The following is a 23,725-nucleotide window of genomic DNA, read 5'->3' on the forward strand; positions in this document are numbered from 1 at the left end:
GACAGTCCTTGTAGACCTGTATGGATCATCTGGATCTGCTGAAGTGGAAACATGCTTTCTTCATACACTTACTCCTCATACACCCAGAATTCCAGAGATGCTTTCTTTGTATCTGAGACTTTTCTAGAGAAGTACGAATCCATCTAAAACAGTCCATTAACACGGTGTCCTTCGTTTTTTCTTTTGAGACAAGGTCTTACTCTGTAGCCCTGGCTGGTCTGAAACCTGTGGAAATCCTCCTACCTCAGCCTCTTGGATGCTGAGATTACAAGTGTGGGCAACCTACCATAACTGTCTTCTTAAACATGACAGTTACCTATTGTAAGTGAGTGTATAAAGAAAGCATGTTTCTACGTCAGCGGATCTACATGATCCATACAGGTCTACAAGGACTCCCACTTAGGTTATGCAAGTCATTGGTGAAGCCGGGCCATGGTGAGCTCTGTGGACTGGAGTCTATAGCATGAAGACCCCTTCTGCTTTACAAGTGCCTGCAATTTAAAGATAGTGCGTATCTGAAAGTGAGGAGAGAATAGAAGAGACATATGGCTTAGGAAGCATCATACGTGTGAGACACTATGCAAACATTTCATTTATTCGTCATCTAAGCACAGCTCTTCAGTAAGCTCCACCCAGAAATGTATCATTATATTCATATAGTCCACAAAAAATTATCAGCTGAGAAACATTCTTTCTCTTTGCTTCTGATGCCAAGCTGAATTGTTATATTATTTCCTACTTCAGAACATGAATTTTTATCTTTATACAAAAACCATGCTAATGTTTCATTTTAAAACAATAACTATTTCATTTTTTTTCTCTACTGTATTTTATTTAAAAGTTGAGACAAATGTCAAGACTAATATCTTTCTGAGTCATATGGAAAAGATCAAGTGTGGTGGGCTCCTCCAGTATTCCCCATCTGGTGCTGGAGAAAACACCTCATCTTGTTCAATTACCTCAGTTACGTGGCTGTTATGCTTTTAACTCTCTGAATGCATAATTAGTTATTTAACTGAAGCTTACCACAAAGGATTTTAATAAAATATGAGGGAAAATGTCAAGCCACTAAAGCATGTATAATTCATGCATAAATAGTACTGTGTGTTGTCATTGTTTTGAAGGCTTTCAAGAAAATCAGCACGACAATTGGACTGCGAATGACAGTGCCTCAAAAGGAACCTTTGCGGTTGATGATGCCTAGCAGACAGTGGGGACGTTCATAAACACAACCCCTGACCTTTTGATTATTTCTACCTCAGGGAAGGGAGAAAGACCATTCACAAAGTGAATGCTATCTTTAGGAAGGCTTCATCCGGTGTAATTCCTGACAAACGAATGTAAAATCTGTTTGCAGTGACTGCAGACATGCATGTGCATGCTTTGTGGATAGGATGTTTCCTGGTCATGCACTGAAGAACAGAGAAGAAGCAAGGTGGAAACTTGGAGTTGTAGGGAGACGCACACTGCAGCAGACCTTACTCAAAAACATTGAGTGACCTGAGTGAGAGGGAGAAGGGGAGAGGGGGAATGGAATAGGGAGAAGGGGTGGGAGAGGGAGGAGAGGAAGAGGAAGAGGAAGAGGAAGAGGAAGAGGAAGAGGAAGAGAAAGAGAAAGAGGGACTAGCAAAGTTATTCAAGTGATGCTCTCTCTTTGGATGGTCATCCGAAATATCATGGCTCTCATGCCTTTGTGCACATGTGCTCTTTCTTGCCTGGTGAGTTTGGACACTTTATGACTTACTGTGAGGTGTGAGCAGAGAACAGCCTGGCTCATAAAGATTCCTGTGTCCAGGTTTTTCTGGGCCTGGGATTTCCTCTGCCACAATTGTTTTCCCTGTCAGAAAGTGTTTCTCCTCCTTTGTGTTCTGTAACTCCCATGGTTTCCTTCCCCTTCCCCTTCCACAGCTAAATCTCAGTGCTCCTCCTCCTTTGGTTCTTTCCCCTCCAGCTATGATTTTACCAACTAGAATGTCCTTATAGAAACGTGTTTAACCATGGCACACACCCCTTCAAACCCCTGTAATTAAAAAGGGGGGACGTAGTTTAGAGACAGCTCTGGCTCTGCCGGCAGTTAGCTCTCAACCCAAAAATGTGGGTAGGAACGGTAGCAGCAGTGCAGCACCTCCAGGAGCCTCGCTAAATAAAGAGCAATTCAAAAGGCACGGAGTGTTTATAATGTTGGCTGCAAGGTGACTCACACATTTTAAAATATTCAAAGTACTCATTTCAATAAACTACGGTTCATTTAATGCCGAGAAGTAATTCTTCAGCGAGCTCATATTTTGGGGAATTCAAAATTATATGCTGGCCCATAAGCCGGGTATTCATCCTGGATATTCAATAAACACTGTTGTGATTGAGTTGCCTGCAAACACACATATATATCATATATGCGTCACTTCATGGCTAACAATGTGCATGCAATGTGACAATTTGTAAAGCAAAATTGTTTAAGTATCTTTTTTTTTAAAATATTATTTTGTAGGGCTGGAGAGATGGCTCAGTGGTTGAGAGCACCGGCTGTTCTTCCAGAGGACTGGGGTTCAATTCCCAGCATCTACGTGGTAGCTCACACCTGTATGTAATTCCAGTTCCAGGGCTTCTGACATGCTCACACAGACATACATACAGGCAGAACACCAATGAATATAAAATAGGAATAAATTATATATATAAAAATTATTTTGCTTGGGTATGTATGCGTGATGTGCTTGTGTTTGCATGTGTGCACACGTGTGTGGGAGCAGGTGCATGTGTGCATGGGTAGAAGCTACAGGCTGACAGTGGACGTTTTTCTTCTTTGCCCTCTGTTTTGTAGGGTCCTCACTTGGACCTACACCTTGCTAATTCAGCGAGTCCTGCTAGTCAGTGTGTTCTGGGACCCATCTCTGACACTGCGATCACACCATGCGATCACACCATGCCTGCCTTCCCAAGATTTCTACGGGCACCGGGGGTCTGAAACCTGGTCTGTATGCTCACACAGCTCACATTTTACCCACTGAGCTGTCTCCCCATTCCAGCAAAGTTCTTTGGAATTCAAATGTTCATTTATGCCAGGAATGCTTTTTGACATAGAGGTGGTTTTCTGTTTCAACAGAATGCACTGTTAACAGAATCAGAAATGCACTCCAGCATTAAAACAAAACAAAATGAAACAAAACACATCTGATTTACCTAAGTCCTTTTACAAGTGATAATTCCACCTAAAATTACTTTAACAACCTCCATGTCTTTTCGTATAGACTCTATGTACATAGTCCCAAGTAGTGTGAAAATGCAATCTTTATCCAGGTTTGAGATCCGCCTGTTTAGAAACATGTGGATGAATGATATTGTCATGTATCGTTTGGAGGTTGGTGCTGTGTGTAGTTTTCTTTTTCTTACAGGTAATCAAATTCAGGCTTCACCTATGCTCAGCACACTCCCAGCTCCCTTCCCAGAATGCATTTTCCTTGTCAAAGTAAATGTTTAGTCTCTGGCACATTTTTGCATCACAGTTCCCAGATTCTTCTCCATTCTAAGCTTCTGGTGTAGAATTGCTAATAACAAATTACTGAAAAGAGCTACACCATCCTAACCAGTCAGCAGGACTAGACTGTCCCAACGCGCCCGGTGCCTTGTCTCCACAGAAAAAGGATATCAAGTGAGTAAAGAATATTTCATAAACATTAAACATAACCTGGAAGAGAGTTTTATGAGAACAATGGTAGTTCTTTTATGGTAGTGAATATAAGGAGTATTAGGCGGGATCAGGGACTTGGAGCTGTGTGTAAGGAGACCTATGAGCAGGCACGGTGTACTCTGGTGTAAAGTCCAGACTTCTTTGCCTTCACACACGTGACTCTTTCCCTGTCTTCCTCCTTTTCCTCCTCCATTTTTCCTCCTCTTTTCTTAGATAGGGCATCCTTTCCTGTCTCCTCACCACTTCAACTCCTACATCAGAAGATTATGGGGTGGAGGAGAGAATGAGGAAACAAACAAGGTCCTTCTTCAGTATAACTGTCAACTTGATACAGCCTAGGTCATATTGGTCTGTGGGGCGTTACCCTGCTAACTGATGGAGGAGGGCCCATCGACTGTGGGAAGTCTCTGTAGGTAGTTCTGGGCTATACAAAACAAAGAACAAACTATCTAAGCATGTCTTAAGGTTTCCATTGCTGTAAAATGACCGAGGCAAATCTAAAAGACATTTAATTGGGGTTGGCTTACAGTTTCAGAGGCTCAGTCCATTATCACCACAGCCAGAAGCATGGCAGTGTCCAGGTAGGCAAGGCGCTGGAGGAGCTGAGAGCTCTACATCCTCATCCAAAGGAAGCCAGGAGCAGACTGTCTCCAGGCAGTTAGGAGCGGGGTCTTAAAGCCCACCCCTCCCCCGCAGTGACACACTTCCTCCAACAAGGCCACACCTACTCCAAGAAGACCACACCTAACAGTGCCACTGCCTGGGCTGAGCATGTTCAAACCACCACAAAGCATAGCCTGTGAGCCAGTTAGCAGCCTTTCTCCACGGTTCCCCACAGTGGCTTCCCCCAACAATGGACTATGATCTGTAAGCTGAAACAAACCATTTGCTCCTCTAAATTGTTTTTGGTCAAGGTATGCATCACCACAGAATGAAATTAGAACCATATCATAAAAATCCAGAACATTCATTACATGAAGAAATCACGTGTTCTCTTTTGAAGGAGTTGTAGCATCAGGGAACTAAATCTATGAATTGCCTGTGAGGTTAATATGCAAGCAGACTGAATGCAGGGAATGGTCCTTCTGTGCTGGATCAGGCTCTGTCATTGAAAGGGATCCCAAGGGTAAGCAAGGTCCTTGCTTAACGCATTCCTCAGCTTGGGAATCGCTGGTAACACCAGGAGAAGGAAGTGGAAACACCGATTCTCCACTAAGTCAGTTCAGCAGTGTTCAGTCCTATCTGACTCCTAGTTTCTTCATGTTTTTCATCTCATTTCAGAATTATTAAGAATATTCGAAAGCTTTGAGGAAATTGTGGAGTGATAAACAGCAACACAAAAGTCTACTTATTCTGTGAGGTTAAGATTCCAAGACATGGAGGGGGTGCCTGAAACTTGGGATATTACCAACCCCTAGAGATGCTGTCACTCCCCATCCCCACTTCTGTACCTACATACCTATATCAAAACTTAGTATGAATTAGAGTAGAACAATTATTACACATGACAAACGTTATTTAAAAACATACAAAATGCTTATTTCTGGTATTTTCCATCTAATATCCACCCCTCAACCCCTCCCCCCCATACTCCTCCTCACCCCAGGTCCCTCGCAAGGATCCTCAGATACCTAAAACTGCCTCTACTCAGATAAAGGTGGACTACTGCATCAGAGGGCTGAGCATCTACAGAGTCAGAGACTGTTCTAGGACATCCTGAAGGTTACAAACCTTTAAGTTTAGGACTGCTAAAACCAGTGGTGAAAGAGGGATGCGCCTTGGAGAACCTCTCTCAACAGTTTTTAACCGCCCAGGAACAACGCTCTGAGGGAAAAATCAGAGGGCACGACCCCAGGCTCATCTCGTGTCAGGACAAATCAAGAGGAGGGAGTGTCGGATGTAGTGGGGGAGGGCTCCTATAAATTTTTGGGGACAGATTGTAGAAGTCAGAAGTCACACAAGGATGTAAGCTTTCTCCCAACATCCTCTCCAGCGTTTTCAGGTGAAAATCCCGGTTTGCGGGCTAGTGGTTCTTAAGTGCAAACAGCCCAAAGCACTTTCCCTTCCCCCCACCCGGTCCCTCTCCCTGTCCCTCCCGTGAGTCCTCCGTTTCCAGGCGACTGGCATCGCACCTACTGTCCCAGTCTAGTTTAGGCACCAGTGCGGTTCGCGCGCGCCACCTGGAGGCCATAGGAGGAAGAGCGCGGGGGAGGCGTTGCAGAGGTCAGGGCAGTGGTCCAGACCTTTCTTCTTTCTCCCCAAGGTCTCTCTCTCCTTGCATTCTCTGTGCATGGGAAGGAGGTCTATGTGAATAGGACTCCGGCTCTGTGCGCATGTCTCGCACAGGTCATTGCAAGCTTGTACTTGCTGATGTAAAATCACTCCTTCGTGATTTCCAAACAACATCCGGGGTGTGGGAAGGGGCAGAACTCCTGTGATGCAGGCGCTGTGCTTTTCTGTCTGCTTTTGTCAGGTTGGGTTTAACTCCAAATAGAATTGCAGACACCTGGAGCAAGTACCGCGGAGTAACTTGAGGCACCGTAAGTCTTTGCTTCTGTCTTCTCATTTTACCTTTAAGTGTTCAATAAAGCAGTATAGATGTAGCCACAAAGCAGTTTCCAGGGTAGGAACCAAGTCCCGCCCCTTCCTGTCCAGTCCCAGCAGTACAGCATTTTAAGTTCCGCTTGCGCAGGCCAGTCTCATCCTGAAGGCAGTCTGTAGAGTCTCTCATTTCTCTCATTACGTTCCAGTAATTTTCTTTTTGGCCTGAGAAGTCAGAAGTCAGGCTCCTTTAGGCCTCCTATTCACTTCCAAGTGATCTCGTTGGCTTTAAAAATAGATTAAAACATAGTTTATAATTTTAAGCTTTTCATTGATTCTTTGTGAATTTTACATCTATCCCAATCCCACTCGTTCCCCATCCCTTGATACTTGCCCTCTGCCTGTGTAACCTCCCTCCACAAAAGATAACAAAAATTAAAATAAAAAAAAATCTCGTGGAAGTTGCAGTGTGTCACGAGGTATACACAGCTTTTGTCCACACATCTTTACTTGCAAATGCTCACTGCAATGAGTTGTTGGTTTGGTTCGAGGCTTCTGGCTTCTGCTATACTATCAATATTGGATCCCTACTGGGACTTCTCTTAGGTACCCTGTTGTTGCCCTGTATCATGGAGAACCTGCAGCTTTGGATCAGCAGGGCTGGCCCCTTCATGCACTCCATTGATGGATTGAGGATGAGGAGTTTAAGGTCAGCCTGGGCGAAGATCTGGGATCTGGGTCTGACTGGTAGCTGAGTTGGTGACCCACCAGCTCTCCAGAACCCACACCACCAGGGCCAGCTCTCCAGCATTGCCTCAGCTAGCTCACTCAATGTCGCAGCCAGCAAGGGGCAGAGTCAGCTCTCCCACCTACCGCAGGTGATGGGCATCGGGGTCGGGGAGGGGGGCAAACTCCCCCTCATGCCACTGCATAGCAGACAAGGGGTGGGGCCAGCTCTAGGTTATAATTTGTTTGTTTGTTTATTTATTTAATGTCTGAGAGCACACTGCCAACACACCAGAAGAGGGCATCAGATCCCATTACAGATGGTTGTGAGCCACCATGTGGTTGCTGGGAATTGAACTCAGGTCCTCTGGAAGAGCAGACAGTGCTCTTAACCACTGAGCCATCTCTCCAGTCCCTGGGTTATTGACTTTTAAAGGTTAATATTTTGTTATTATATTAGTGACCTATTGAAGGAAGGTAACTGAGGAAGTTAGTTTAAAAAAAAAGATAGCTGTTGGTTAAGAGGATTTTCTTATTAGTTAAAAAAAAAATCAACCCAAGCATGGAGATGCATACCTGTGGTCTCATCTTTCTAAAAGGCTAAATTAAGAGGACGATGATTTTAAGGTCAGCCTGGGCTGCATAGGAAGACTTTATTGTAAAAACAAAACCAATCAGAAGAGCGGGTAAGTGCCAGAGGAACTCCCTAGGTCTTAGTCTCAGTTCACAAAAACCCATTCCACAGCCCCCTTCCCCTGTCCTCTCCTGCTGCTGTGCCTCAAGCCCCAACTCAGGCAGAGTTCTGATGCCCAGAAAGAGGCACGGCCATTTGGAGAACAGGTGCAGGCCAAGCAAATCAGAATAAAACTAAAAACCCCAAACCAACCAAGCGAACGAACAAACAAACAAACAAACAGAAAGGTGAACTCAGGTAGAGATTCCCTAGTGGAGCAGATAGCACAGTTGACATCTGAACCACAGGTCCTCCACTTGCTCAGGGCCCCCAATCCTCACTCACTTCCTCTGACTCCTCCAATGGGGGCAGAGACCTCCTATTGCACCAAAGGCCAAGCTAGCCACCAGAGGTCTAACTCTCAATTTGGACAGAGACTCCCTCCTGAATCAGAGGTCATGCTGGCCAACAAAAATCCAGGCCACAAAGACCAGAAGACCAAAGAGGAAACAGAAAACTAAACAGAAACAAAACATCCAACCAACAAAGATAAACTCAGAAATCAGCACCTAGACCCATACTCATCCCCAAACCAGATGTCAAAACACCAGTGTAAGAACACAACAGATAGTGTATGATACCATCAGAGCCCAGCTGCCCTGTGACAGCAAGAATGCTCCAAAAGAGCTGAGGCACACACATATGACCCCAAGACCCACTTATGAAGATGATAGACATCCTTAAAGAGGAAATGCCAAAAATATCTCTTAAAGAAATTGAGGAAAAGACAAACAAAAATTAGGGAAAATCAATAAATCCCATAAGGAATGCCAAGAAGAAACAAACAAGTGAAGGAAACTGTTCAAGTCCTGGACATTGAAATAGAAGCAATAAAGAGAACACAAACTGAGGGATCTGTGGAGATGAAAACCCACGAAAGTGAACAGGATTTACAGATGCAAGCTTCACCAACAAACTACACGATATGGAAGAGAGAAGCTCAGGCTGAAGATAGGTTAGAAGAAATTGACCCATCAGAAGGAGATGTTAAATCTAAAACATTGCTGGCACAAAGCATCCACAACATCCAAGACACTGGAAAGAACAAACCCAAGAGTAAAGGAATAGAAGAACTCCAGCTTAAAAGCCCAGAAAATATATTTAACTAAATCACAGAAGAAAGCTTTCCCAGCCTAAAGAAGGACATGCCTATAAAGAAGCTTCCAGACCCAGAAAAAGAGTGGACCCTTTGCTACATACTAATTAAAACACAAAGAATGCAGATCAAATAAAAAAATATTAAAAGCTGCACGAGAAAAAGGCCAAGTAACGTATAAAGGCAAACCAATTAGAATTACACCTGATTTCGCAATGGAAACTCTAAAAGACAGAAGGGCCTGGGCAGATGTGATGCAGACTCTAAGGGATCACAGATGCCAGCCCAGACTATTATACTCAGCAAAACTTCAATCACATAGAAGAAAACAAGCCATTCCACAAGAAAAATCAAATTTAAACATTATCTATCTATAAATCCAGCTCCAAAGAAGGTACTAGAAGGAAAGCTCTAACCCAAGGAGGTTAACTACACCCACGCAAACACAGGCAATAAATAACCTCACACACACACACACACACACACACACACACACACACACACACACACACCCCACACACCCCTCACACGACCACTACCAAAAATGACAGGAATTAGCAATCATTACTCATTAATATTTCTCAATATCAGTGGACTCAATTCTCTAATGAAAGACACAGGCTAACAGAGTGGATACAAACCCAGGATCCATCCTTCCACAGCATACAAGAAAGAAACCTCAAAATCAAAGCTAGACATTACCTCAGAGTAAAGGGTTGGAAAAAGATTTTCTAAGCAAGCTGGTGTAGCTATTCTAATATCTAGCAAATAGACCTCAAACCAAAACTAAAAAAAAAAAAAATAGAGAAGGACATTTTATACTCATCAAAGGACAAAGATGTTTCAAATTTTTACATCCATGCCCCAAATGCAAACATACTTACATCTGAAAAACAAACAAACAACCCATTACTAAAGCCTGAACCATACATAGGTCGAACCTCACACATTAGTTGTGGGAGACTTTGATACCTGACTCTCACCAATGGACAGATCATCCAGACAAAACTAACCAGAGAAATAATGGAAATAATAGATGTTAGGAATCAAATAACCTAACAGATATCTACAGAACATGTCACTCAAACACAAAAGAACGGACCTTCTTCTCAGCACCTTACAGAACATTCTCCAAAATTGACCACATCCTTGGTCATAAAGGAAGTCTCAACAGATACAAGCACATTGAATAACCCCCTGTATCTGAGACCACCACAGATGAAAGCTGGGTTTCAACACCAGACACAACAGAAAGCCTACATAACTCATGGAAACTGAACAGCTCTATACTCAATGACCATTGATTGGGTCAAGGCAGGAATAAGGAAATTAAAGACTTCCTAGTATTCAATGAAAATGGATGCACAACATACCCAAACTTATGGAACACAAAGTGTTGCTAAGAGGAAAGTTCATAGCACTAAGTGCCTTCATAAGGAAATTGCAGAGATCTCATACTAGCGACTTATCAGCACACCTGGAAGCTAGAACAAAACGAAGCAAACACACCCAAGAGGAGTAAATGGCAGGAAGTAATCAAACCGAGGGCAGAAATCAATGAAATAAAAACACAGAGAATGATACAAAGAATCAATGAAGCCAAAAGTTGCTTCTTTGGGAAAGTCAACAAAATAGACAAACTTCCTTATTCAAACTAATTAAAAGGCAGAGAAAGAATATCCAAATTAACAAAATTAGAAATGAAAAGGGGGACATAACAGACACTGAGCAAATCTGAAGAATCATTAGGTCTTACTTTCAAAATCTGTACTTCACAAAATTGAAAACCTAAAAGAATTGGGAAATGTTCTTGATAGAAACAAATTACTGAAGCTAAATCAAGATCAGATAAACAATTTGAATAGACCTGTAACCTCTAAGGAAGTAGAAGCCAAGTCTCCCCCCACCCCACCCCCAAAAAAAGAAAAAAAAAAGCCCAGAACAAGATTGTTTTAGAGCAGAATTCTATTAGACATTCAAAGAGCTAATATTAACACTTTTCAAACAAAAATAAAAAAATACAAGGAACACTGCCAAACTCATTCTATAAGGTCACAGTCACCCTGATGCCCAAAGAAACAAAGAAAATTATGGAGCAATTTCCCCCATGAACATACTCAAAAAATTACCCACAATCAGAATCTAAGACCACATCAAAAAGATCATTCACCATGATCAAGTAGGCTTCAGTCCCAGAGATGCAGGGATGGTTCAACATACAAAAAAATTGCAGTGTAATCCACCATATAAATAAATGGAGAGAAAAAGCCCACACAATCACATCATTAGTCACGGAAAAGCCTTTGACAAGATCCAACAGCTCTTTGTGATAAAAGTCTTGGAGAGAACGGGGATACAGAGGACATACCTAGACATAGAAAAGGCAATTTACATCAAGCCTATCACCACCATCAAATTAAATGGAGAGAAAGTCAAAGCAATTTCACTAAGACCAGGACTAAGATAAGGCTGTTCACTTTCTGTCTATTCAATGTAGTAGTACCTCAAGGTCCAGCTAGAGCAATCAGACAAGTGAAGGAGATCAAGGGGGATACAAATAGGAGAGGAAAAAGTCAAAGTATTGCTATCTGCAGTGATAAGCTAGCATTCATAAAGAACCAGAACATTCCTACAAGGAAACACCTTCAGCAAAGTAGATGGACACAAAATTAACTAAAAAAAAAAAATCGAAAAACCCGTGGGAGAGAGACCTCACCGCCTGGTCAGGTGGGCACTCCTGAGGCTGCAGAGTGGAGGAGACCACCAACACTGCCCACCCCTGCCCACATCCCTGGCCCAAGAGGAAACTGTATAAGGCCTCTGGGTTCCCGTAGGGGAGGGCCCAGGAGCGGCAGGACCCCTGCGCCTGAGACACCGCTGGAACCTGAAGGAAACAGACCGGATAAACAGTTCTCTGCACCCAAATACGGTGGGAGGGAGAGCTAAACCTATAGTGAGGCAGACACGCCTGGGAAACCAGAAGAGACTGCACTCTGCGCACATCCAGACGCCAGAGGAAAACACCAAACGCCATCTGGAACCCTGGTGCGCGGAGGCTCCCGGAAAGAGCGGCGCAGAACTTCTCGGTTGCTGCCTCCGCGGAGAGGACTTAGGCAGTACCCCACGAGCACACTTGAGCCTCGGAACCTCAGGTAGGACCAACTTTTCCCCTGCAAGTGACCTGCCTGGTGAACTCAAGACACAGGCCCACAGGAACAGCTGAAGACCTGTAGAGAGGAAAAACTACACGCCCGAAAGCAGAACACTCTGTCCCCATAACTGGCTGAAAGAAAACAGGAAAACAGGTCTTACAGCACTCCTGACACACAGGCTTATAGGACAGTCTAGCCACTGTCAGAAATAGCAGAACAAAGTAACACTAGAGATAATCTGATGGCGAGAGGCAAGCGCAGGAACCCAAGCAACAGAAACCAAGACTACATGGCATCATCGGAGCCCAATTCTCCCACCAAAATAAACATGGAATATCCAAACACACCAGAAAAGCAAGCTCTAGTTTCAAAATCATATTTGATCATGATGCTGGAGGACTTCAAGAAAGACGTGAAGAACTCCCTTAGAGAACAAGTAGAAGCCTACAGAGAGGAATCGCAAAAATGCCTGAAAGAATTCCAGGAAAACATAAATAAACAAGTAGAAACCCATAGAGAGGAGACACAAAAATCCCTGAAAGAATTGCAGGAAAACACAATCAAACAGTTGAAGGAATTAAAAATGGAAATAGAAGCAATCAAGAAAGAACACATGGAAACAACCCTGGATATAGAAAATCAAAAGAAGAGACAAGGAGCTGTAGATACAAGCTTCACCAACAGAATACAAGAGATGGAAGAGAGAATCTCAGGAGCAGAAGATTCCCTAGAAATCTTTGACTCAACTGTCAAAGATAATGTAAAGCAGAAAAAGCTACTGGTCCAAAACATACAGGAAATCCAGGACTCAATGAGAAGATCAAACCTAAGGATAATAGGTATAGAAGAGAGTGAAGACTCCCAGCTCAAAGGACCAGTAAATATCTTCAACAAAATCATAGAAGAAAACTTCCCTAACCTAAAAAAAGAGATACCCATAGGCATACAAGAAGCCTACAGAACTCCAAATAGATTGGACCAGAAAAGAAACACCTCCCGTCACATAATAGTCAAAACACCAAACGCACAAAATAAGGAAAGAATATTAAAAGCAGTAAGGGAAAAAGGTCAAGTAACATATAAAGGCAGACCTATCAGAATCACACCAGACTTTTCGCCAGAAACTATGAAGGCCAGGAGATCCTGGACAGATGTCATACAGACCCTAAGAGAACACAAGTGCCAGCCCAGGTTACTGTATCCTGCAAAACTCTCAATTAACATAGATGGAGAAACCAAGATATTCCATGACAAAACCAAATTTACACAATATCTTTCTACAAATCCAGCACTACAAAGGATAATAAATGGTAAAGCCCAACATAAGGAGGCAAGCTATACCCTAGAAGAAGCAAGAAACTAATCGTCTTGGCAACAAAACAAAGAGAAGAAAAGCACACAAACATAACCTCACATCCAAGTATGAATATAAAGGGAAGCAATAATCACTATTCCTTAATATCTCTCAACATCAATGGCCTCAACTCCTCAATAAAAAGACATAGATTAACAAACTGGATACGCAATGAGGACCCTGCATTCTGCTGCCTACAGGAAACACACCTCAGAGACAAAGACAGACACTACCTCAGAGTGAAAGGCTGGAAAACAATTTTCCAAGCAAATGGTCAGAAGAAGCAAGCTGGAGTAGCCATTCTAATATCAAATAAAATCAATTTTCAATTAAAAGTCATCAAAAAAGATAAGGAAGGACACTTCATATTCATCAAAGGAAAAATCCACCAAGATGAACTCTCAATCCTAAATATCTATGCCCCAAATACAAGGGCACCTACATACGTAAAAGAAACCTTACTAAAGCTCAAAACACACATTGCACCTCACACAATAATAGTGGGAGATTTCAACACCCCACTCTCATCAATGGACAGATCATGGAAACAGAAATTACACAGAAACGTAGACAGACTAAGAGAAGTCATGAGCCAAATGGACTTAACGGATATTTATAGAACATTCTATCCTAAAGCAAAAGGATATACCTTCTTCTCAGCTCCTCATGGTACTTTCTCCAAAATTGACCATATAGTTGGTCAAAAAACGGGCCTCAACAGGTACAGAAAGATAGAAATAATCCCATGCGTGCTATCAGACCACCACGGCCTAAAACTGGTCTTCAATAACAATAAGGGAAGAATGCCCACATATACGTGGAAATTGAACAATGCTCTACTCAATGATAACCTAGTCAAGGAAGAAATAAAGAAAGAAATTAAAAACTTTTTAGAATTTAATGAAAATGAAGGTACAACATACCCAAACTTATGGGACACAATGAAAGCTGTGCTAAGAGGAAAACTCATAGCGCTGAGTGCCTGCAGAAAGAAACAGGAAAGAGCATATGTCAGCAGCTTGACAGCACACCTAAAAGCTCTAGAACAAAAAGAAGCAAATACACCCAGGAGGAGTAGAAGGCAGGAAATAATCAAACTCAGAGCTGAAATCAACCAAGTAGAAACAAAAAGGACCATAGAAAGAATCAAAAGAACCAAAAGTTGGTTCTTTGAGAAAATCAACAAGATAGATAAACCCTTAGCCAGACTAACGAGAGGACCCAGAGAGTGTGTCCAAATTAACAAAATCAGAAATGAAAAGGGAGACATAACTACAGATTCAGAGGAAATTCAAAAAATCATCAGATCTTACTATAAAAGCCTATATTCAACAAAACTTGAAAATCTACAGGAAATGGACAATTTCCTAGACAAATATCAGGTACCGAAGTTAAATCAGGAACAGATAAACCAGTTGAACAACCCCATAACTCCTAAGGATATAGAAGCAGTCATTAAAGGTCTCCCAACCAAAAAGAGCCCAGGTCCAGATGGGTTTAGTGCAGAATTCTATCAAACCTTCATAGAAGACCTCATACCAACCTTATCCAAACTATTCCACAAAATTGAAGCAGATGGATCACTCCCGAATTCCTTCTATGAAGCGACAATTACTCTTATACCTAAACCACACAAAGACCCAACAAAGAAAGAGAACTTCAGACCAATTTCCCTTATGAATATCGACGCAAAAATACTCAATAAAATTCTGGCAAACCGAATCCAAGAGCACATCAAAAAACAATCATCCACCATGATCAAGTAGGCTTCATCCCAGGCATGCAGGGATGGTTTAATATACGGAAAACCATCAACGTGATCCATTATATAAACAAACTGAAAGAACAAAACCACATGATCGTTTCATTAGATGCTGAGAAAGCATTTGACAAAATTCAACACCCCTTCATGATAAAAGTCCTGGAAAGAATAGGAATTCAAGGCCCATACCTAAACATAGTAAAAGCCATATACAGCAAACCAGTTGCTAACATTCAACTAAATGGAGAGAAACTTGAAGCAATCCCACTAAAATCAGGGACTAGACAAGGCTGCCCACTCTCTCCCTACTTATTCAATATAGTTCTTGAAGTTCTAGACAGAGCAATCAGACAACAAAAGGAGGTCAAGGGGATACAGATCGGAAAAGAAGAAGTCAAAATATCACTATTTGCAGATGATATGATAGTATATTTAAGTGATCCCAAAAGTTCCACCAGAGAACTACTAAAGCTGATAAACAACTTCAGCAAAGTGGCTGGGTATAAAATTAACTCAAATAAATCAGTAGCCTTCCTCTACACAAAAGAGAAACAAGCCGAGAAAGAAATTAGGGAAACGACACCCTTCATAATAGACCCAAATAATATAAAGTACCTCGGTGTGACTTTAACCAAGCAAGTAAAAGATCTGTACAATAAGAACTTCAGGACACTGAAGAAAGAAATTGAAGAAGACCTCAGAAGATGGAAAGATCTCCCATGCTCATGGACTGGCAGGATTAATATAGTAAAAATGGCCATTTTACCAAAAGCGATCTACAGATTCAATGCAATCCCCTTCAAAATACCAATCCAATTCTTCAAAGAGTTAGACAGAACAATTTGCAAATTCATCTGGAATAACAAAAAACCCAGGATAGCTAAAACTATCCTCAACAATAAAAGGACTTCAGGGGGAATCACTATCCCTGAACTCAAGCAGTATTACCGAGCAATAGTGATAAAAACTGCATGGTATTGGAACAGAGACAGACAGATAGACCAATGGAATAGAATTGAAGACCCAGAAATGAACCCACACACCTATGGTCACTTGATTTTTGACAAAGGAGCCAAAACCATCCAATGGAAAAAAGATAGCATTTTCAGCAAATGGTGCTGGTTCAACTGGAGGTCAACATGTAGAAGAATGCAGATTGATCCATGCTTATCAGCCTGTACAAAGCTTAAGTCCAAGTGGATCAAGGACCTCCACATCAAACCTGATACACTCAAACTAATAGAAGAAAAACTAGGGAAGCATCTGGAACACATGGGCACTGGAAAAAATTTCCTGAACAAAACACCAATGGCTTACGCTCTACGATCAAGAATCGACAAATGGGATCTCATAAAATTGCAAAGCTTCTGTAAGGCAAAGGACACTGTGGTCAGGACAAATCGGCAACCAACAGATTGGGAAAAGATCTTTACCAATCCTACAACAGATAGAGGCCTTATATCCAAAATATACAAAGAACTCAAGAAGTTAGACTGCAGGGAGGTAAATAACCCTATTAAAAAATGGGGTTCAGAGCTAAACAGAGAATTCACAGCTGAGGAATGCCAAATGGCTGAGAAACACCTAAAGAAATGTTCAACATCTTTAGTCATAAGGGAAATGCAAATCAAAACAACCCTGAGATTTCACCTCACACCAGTGAGAATGGCTAAGATCAAAAACTCAGGTGACAGCAGATGCTGGCGAGGATGCGGAGAAAGAGGAACACTCCTCCATTGTTGGTGGGATTGCAGACTGGTACAACCATTCTGGAAATCAGTCTGGAGGTTCCTCAGAAAATTGGACATTGAACTGCCTGAGGATCCAGCTATACCTCTCTTGGGCATATACCCAAAAGATGCCCCAACATATAAAAAAGACACGTGCTCCACTATGTTCATTGCAGCCTTATTTATAATAGCCAGAAGCTGGAAAGAACCCAGATGCCCTTCAACAGAGGAATGGATACAGAAAATGTGGTACATCTACACAATGGAATATTACTCAGCTATCAAAAACAACAGCTTTATGAAATTCGTAGGCAAATGGCTGGAACTGGAAAATATCATCCTGAGTGAGCTAACCCAATCACAGAAAGACATACATGGTATGCACTCACTGATAAGTGGCTATTAGCCCAAATGCTTGAATTACCCTAGATGCCTAGAACAAATGAAACTCAAGACGGATGACCAAAATGTGAATGCTTCACTCCTTCTCTAAAAGGGGAACAAGAATACCCTTGGCAGGGAAGAGAGAGGCAAAGATTAAAACAGAGACTGAAGGAACACCCATTCAGAGCCTGCCCCACATGTGGCCCATACATATACAGCCACCCAATTAAACAAGATGGATGAAGCAAAGAAGTGCAGGCCGACAGGAGCCAGATATAGATCACTCCTGAGAGACACAGCCAGAATACAGCAAATACAGAGGCGAATGCCAGCAGCAAACCACTGAACTGACAATAGGACCCCCGTTGAAGGAATCAGAGAAAGAACTGGAAGAGCTTGAAGGGGCTCGAGACCCCATATGTACAACAATGCCAAGCAACCAGAGCTTCCAGGGACTAAGCCACTACCTAAAGACTATACATGGACTGACCCTGGACTCTGACCTCATAGGTAGCAATGAATATCCTAGTAAGAGCACCAGTGGAAGGGGAAGCCCTGGGTCCTGCTAAGACTGAACCCCCAGTGAACTAGACTGTTGGGGGGAGGGCGGCAATGGGGGGAGGGTTGGGAGGGGAACACCCATAAGGAAGGGGAGGTGGAGGGGGATGTTTGCTCGGAAACCAAAGAATTATTATTAAGTATTAAATAAATAAAAAAAAGATTTATCAATAAAAAAAAAATCAGTCGCCCTCTTCATAAAAATGACAAATGGGCCGAGGAAAAGATGACGGAAACAACACCGTTCACAACAGCCACAGATAATGCAAAATGTCTTGGGGTAACTCTAGCCAAGTAAATGAAAGGCCTGTATGACAAGAATTTAATATCTCTGAAGGAGGAAGTTGAAGAAGATCTCATGTGATGGAAAGATCTCTCATACTCATGGATTGGTAGGACTAACAAAGTAACAATAGTCACCCTGTCAAAAGCAATCTACAGGTTCACCACAATTCTTTACAGACTTTGAAAGAGCAATACTCAACTTCATATGGAAAACAACAAAACAACTACTACAACGATCACAACAATCACAACAATCACAACAGCAGCAGCAGCAGCAACACTACACCATCAGCAGGATAGCTGGAACAGTCCTATTCAATAAAAGAGATTCCGACGCCACAGGTATCCATTCCTAATTTTAAGCTGTACTGTAGACTTGTAGCAATAAAAACTGCATGGTTTTGGCACAAAAATAGACATGTTGATCAATTGAATTAAAGACCCAGATGTAACTCCACACACTCGTGGACACCTGAGTTTTGGATAGGAAGTCAGACATATACAATGGGACAAGGAAAGCATCTTCAACAAATGGTTCAGGTCTCACTGGATGAGAAGAATGTAAATAGATCCATGTCTATCACTTTGCACAAATTCAAGTCCAAAGACCCAAACCTAAAGCCAGATACACTAAGCCTGGTAGAAGAGAAAGTGGGGGAGTACCCCTGAGGGCATTGGCACAGGAGACAACCGCCTGAACAGAACACCAATCACATAGGCACTAAGATTGACAATTAATAAATGAGATCTCAAAACAGAAAAGCCTCTACATCTGAAGGATAAATAATATCCAAAATATATAAAGAACTCAAGAATAGATACCAACAAACTGAATAAATTAAAAATGGGGTACAGAGCTAAACAGAATTCTCAACAGAGGAATCTCCAATGGCCAAGAAGCACTTAAACATTCAACATCCTTAAACATCAGGAAAATACAAACCAAAATGACCCCGGTAATCCACCTTACACCTGTCAGAATGGCTAAGACTAAAAACTCAAGCGACAGCTCATGCTGGCAAGGATGTGGAGCAAGGGAAACACTCCTCCACTGCTGGTGGGAGTGCAAATCTGTACAGCCACTTTGGACATCAATATGGAATCCTCTCACAGAATTGGAAATTGACCTGCCTCAGCACCCAACTATACCATACTCAAAGGATGCTCCGTTCTACCATAAAGACACTTGCTCACCTATGTTCACAGCAGCTTTATTTGTAATACCCAGAAACTGGAAACAACCTAGATGTTCTTCAACCAAAGAATGGATAAAGAAAATGTGGTACATTTACACAATGGAGTACTACTCAGCTGTTAAAAACAATGATGTCATGAAACTTTCAGGCAAATGGATGGAACAAGAAAATATCATCCCGAGTGGGGCAACCCATACCCATTCTTTGCACTAACGTCTAAGTAGATGGGAGCTATAAATTAAAGGATAATCGTGCTACAATCTACAGACCCAAAGCGGTTAAATAACGAAGATGGCTTAAGAAGGGACCTAAGGAGCTCCCTGGAAAGGGGGATTTGAATAGATTTCACCAGTGGACTGGGGGCTGGTAGGGTTGGTAACAGAAGGGATCAGGTTGGGGGAAGAGGGAGAAAAATTGTAATTGGGCATTTCAGGGGCAAAGTAGAAACCTACAGCAATGGAAACTCCATGGAATCTGCGAGAGTAAACCTAACAAAGACTCCTAGTATTGGGGGACACAGAGCCTGAAATGCCCACCCTCAGTAACCAGGCAAGGCCTCAAGTGGAGGGACTGGAACACCAACCCGGCCACAAACCCGTCGATCTGATCTACAGTTTGTCCTGCCTGCAGATTGTTCTGGGACTGGAGTCTAGCATAATCATCATCCGAGAGATCAGAAAGACTTCGTACAGCGACTGATGGGAGCAGACGCAGAGTCCCACAGCCAAGCACTGGAGTCCTTCGAGGAGGAGGGGTAGGAAGAATAGGGGAAACCAGGGCGTCAGGGTCACCATGAGAACACAGTGCACAGAATAAGCTGATCTCAGGGAGCCTGCAGGGGTCCGACCTCGGCCCTCTGCATATATTATGGCTGAGTCCATAGTGTTCTTGTGGGAATCCGGACAATGGGAGAATAATCCCAACCTAACACCAAAAGTCATCCTAAAATTAAATAGTTTGGAGAAGTCAAAACTTCCTCCCACCCTGTCCCCACCAATTTCCTGAGATTTGTATATCCAATGAAGTAATTTTATTTCTTTATTCGTTTGTTTTCTGGAGATAGGGTCTCACTATGTAGAGCTGCCTGGCCTGGAAATTACTCTGCAGAGATCCACCTCTCCGCCTCTGGAGTGGTGGGGTTGAAGGCCAGCACCACTGTACCAGCACGATTAGTATTTAGTTAGCCACTCTTCCCCAGGCTAACAACAGGTGCAGTTATGGGGTGAACTTATTAAGTAGGGCACGGATTAGCTGACAAGGAGTTACTGCCCATAGGGCTTCAAGCACGGAGCCTTTTTTATTAACTGGAATCAGTCTGTTCTTCTCCAGAGTTTTGACTTTGTTCCCGCATCATTTCCTATAAATCTCAGGCTTGCTTTCTGTACCAGAGTCTGGGCCCATAATCAAAAATGCGTTCCACTCTACCATTTGTCCTCTGCTTGGTTTTCCTAACAGTGTTTGCCAGTTGGTGGTCAACAGCGCAGCCAGATGAAAACCATTCGCCCAGTTCCCTCATTTGACCCTGATTTTTTTCTTTTCCTAGACTTGCCATATTGAAAGATATACAAGCTGAGGTGAGAAAAGGATCCGTGGGAGAAAAAGCCAGATACGCTGCTTTTGGAAAGACTCACAAAAAAACCCAGTTTTGTATGAACAAGTATTAATACATTTTTAAAAACGAAACCACATAGTCTTTTGACAACATACATTTTAAGAATCATGAGCACATTTGCTGTTGCACTCTCTCTCTCTCTCTCTCTCTCTCTCTCTCTCTCTCATGTGTGTGTGTGTGTGTGTGTGTGTATGTGTGTGTGTATGTATGTATGTGTGTATGTATATATGTATGTGTGTGTCATAATTTTATGTGTATGGGTGTTTTGCCTGTGTGCATGTCTATGCAACCACATGTACATTTAGCATCCACATCATCCAGAAGAGGGCATTGGATCTCCTGCAACTGGAGTTATAGACTATTGTTAGCTTCCACATGGGTGCTGCACCAGTGCTCTTAACCACAAGCCATCTCTCCAGCCCCTGGCTGTCTGTTTTAATCAGGAGCTTCATGTTTTCCTCTCCCAGCAGGTAGCCATGACACTGGTGCTGCTAGGGGAGAGGCTTACTTCCTTTGGTGGACTACTTGCCTGCTTTTCTTCTACATGCTCAAGGTATCCTGTTATTACCTCTGTGAGCTCTGCAGCGCTTCCTCTGTTTCTTCCTTTGGAATAGAGTCCATCTTTTCTCATCACGAATCCTCTACTTCATGTCATCTTGGGGAGTTAGCTTCTAACTGATCTTACCAACAAGTGTCCTACTACAACCATTTTGGAAAGCCATTTGGTAGTCCCTTATAGTGACACAGATAGTGAATGGAAGAGTGATATCACTCCTGCATCTTGACTTAGGAAAAATAAAAATAAGCAATTTAGTAGCTTCATTTCTAATATCTGGAAACAGCACAGACATTCAGCAGTAGGTAATTATGCAAACAAGCAACGCACGGCCACATAATGGAATACCACACAGCAGTGAAAAGTGGAGAAAATTAAACTGTCAATACTTACAACAACAATCTTTAAAAGCATTTATCAAAGTGAAGAATCCCAGTGGGACGTAAAAGTCTTATACACAATCCTAGAAAAGACTCAAGGCCTAGGATCTATATGGGTGGGTACATAAGTTAGTTCCCCTTCTGTTGCTGTGGTAAATCACCATGACCTCTAGAAGAACAAGCTTATTTGGGTTTGCAGTTCTAGAGGATTAGAGTCCGCCCTGGTGGAATGAAGGCACCGCAGCAGGAGCAGGAAGCTGAGGGCTCACACTGTGAACCACAGGCATAGAGCAGAGAGCAAATTGACGTGGTACATCTCACCTCCGGTGACAGATACTTCCTCTAACAAGGCTACCTCCTAAGCCTCCCAGACAGCTCAACCAACTGAGGATCAGGTTTCAAAATCCCAAGACTGCGAAGGACTTTTCTCATTCAAACTCTCACTGAGGCTTAGGGAATTGAGTATGGCGGGATCTGGCAGGGGAGAACGTGTGTGTGTGTGTGTGTGTGTGTGTGAGAGAGAGAGAGAGAGAGAGAGAGAGAGAGAGAAAGAGAGAGGTTATATATAATGTTTTATATATGTAAAATATGTGTTATATATATGATATATATATGATATATATATATATATACGCTAAAGCCTATATGGGTGTGTGTTTCTTTTTGTATATAAACTATATTTAAGCAAAGTTAATTTTTACAAAGTACGTTCAAATTCTTTACCCTTCTCATCAGGAAATGGACCTTCTATTCCTTCTGCCTGATTCTGGTTTGTTCACGATTGCTTCCACCGAGAGTGAGCAGCAGAATGATTCTCTGTCACTTCTGGAACTGGGTTGAAGTGGATCATGCAGATTGTTCCGATTCTTTTGGGATACTTGCTCTGGAGGGAGTAAACTTTCACACAGTCCCATCTGCTATGGGATAACCTTGCCAGAGAGTCGCAGCATAGGCATTGTGGGTAATCATTTAGCCATCATCCTGTGGGCTAGAGGGTGTCTAGAAACCATATTCTATCCCACAGAATGCCAGACATATGAGTGATGTCATGTTGGACCCTTCCCTCCGGCCTCTCCATCAGCTTGGCATTGCCGAAATGATCTCAGTTTGTGCGTGAGAAAGAAGGGCTCTCCAGTGAGGAGCTAGGGGATCAAGGAGATGTGATAAGTCATTGTTTTAAACCACCTAGTTTTAATAGCATATTAGTTACTTATTATGATAGAAAACCACTCTAAACAGTGATTCACTTATTACCTCACAGTTTCTGTGAGAGAGGGCGGGGTCTGGGAGCTGTTTGAACAGTTTGAGCTCAGTGTAGCTCATGAGGTCAGATGTCGGGCAGATCCTGTATTTGCCTGGGAGAGCTTTGACTTTAGGTGGAAAAAAAACACAAGAGTAAAGTGTCTTCTCCATTGGTGAACCCTAGGAGAGAGTGAGGCAAGCCGACTGACTGCCTTGCTAGACTGTCTCAAGGGCAAGCCTAGAGGAAATGACTAATTTGGTTTGGTGTGCTGGTTGGAGCTGACAGAGACAAAGACCCAGAGGTGAGAGTGCTGAGTTTCTAGTGAAGCTAAAGGCATTTGCTATGACGAGATGGTGGGACCCCAGAGGCAAGAGAGGAGTGCGATAAGGCAGAGGAGAGGCAAGCAGGAAACATCACACCAGGTCCTGTAAGTCATTTAGAAAGCTTGCTTGATGACAAAACCCTGGCTGGTGTAGAGGAGGGTGGGAAAGGTCAGGGCGAGGCTGGGAGCAGGGGTGAACTTCACTGACCACAGTTCCAGTTTCTATTTTGCCAAGAGCCTCTCATTTGGATCCAGTTTCTGGTCCAAGGAGTATGTCTCAGGCTCTACTCCTTGCAGGACCACAGTGCCTGGAAAAACCATGACTTCATCTCCCCGTCTCCACCTATGAGCTTGCGCAACCGCTTAAGGCTTCCGTGACACAGGTGAGATGTCCACCCCCACACTGG

At 42.7% G+C, this 23,725-nt stretch overlaps 1 protein-coding gene and 1 long non-coding RNA gene across 11 annotated transcripts in view; one reads left to right on the forward strand and one right to left on the reverse strand.

Annotated features, from left to right (window-relative positions):
- The window catches only part of Ccdc83 (coiled-coil domain containing 83), a 74,325-nt gene extending 51,412 nt beyond the window's left edge, over positions 1 to 22,913 (reverse strand). The window contains exon 1 of one of the 5 annotated variants that reach the window (XM_063280970.1): positions 22,477 to 22,913. The gene's annotated coding sequence lies outside the window, so the exon portion shown is untranslated. Of the gene's footprint in view, positions 1 to 5,289; positions 5,557 to 5,820; positions 6,164 to 22,476 lie in introns of those variants that run through there. The other 4 variants (XM_039101063.2, XM_008759644.4, XM_039101064.2 and 1 more) reach the window with 4 other exon arrangements.
- On the forward strand, positions 1,576 to 22,397 carry LOC134485150 (uncharacterized). Of its 6 annotated transcripts, none has more exons than XR_010063104.1 (5): positions 1,576 to 3,649; positions 4,970 to 5,690; positions 6,162 to 6,228; positions 19,836 to 19,959; positions 20,749 to 20,888. It is a non-coding gene; the product is annotated as an uncharacterized LOC134485150 (long non-coding RNA). The 6 variants fall into 6 exon arrangements; XR_010063102.1 differs by having other exon boundaries at positions 5,295 to 5,690; XR_010063103.1 differs by lacking the exon at positions 1,576 to 3,649 and adding an exon at positions 21,953 to 22,397 and having other exon boundaries at positions 5,560 to 5,690; positions 20,749 to 21,370.
- Positions 22,914 to 23,725: the final 812 nt, after the last annotated feature.

Source organism: Rattus norvegicus, chromosome 1, assembly GCF_036323735.1.
Source record: "Rattus norvegicus strain BN/NHsdMcwi chromosome 1, GRCr8, whole genome shotgun sequence".
Classification (NCBI taxonomy): Eukaryota; Metazoa; Chordata; class Mammalia; order Rodentia; family Muridae; genus Rattus; species Rattus norvegicus.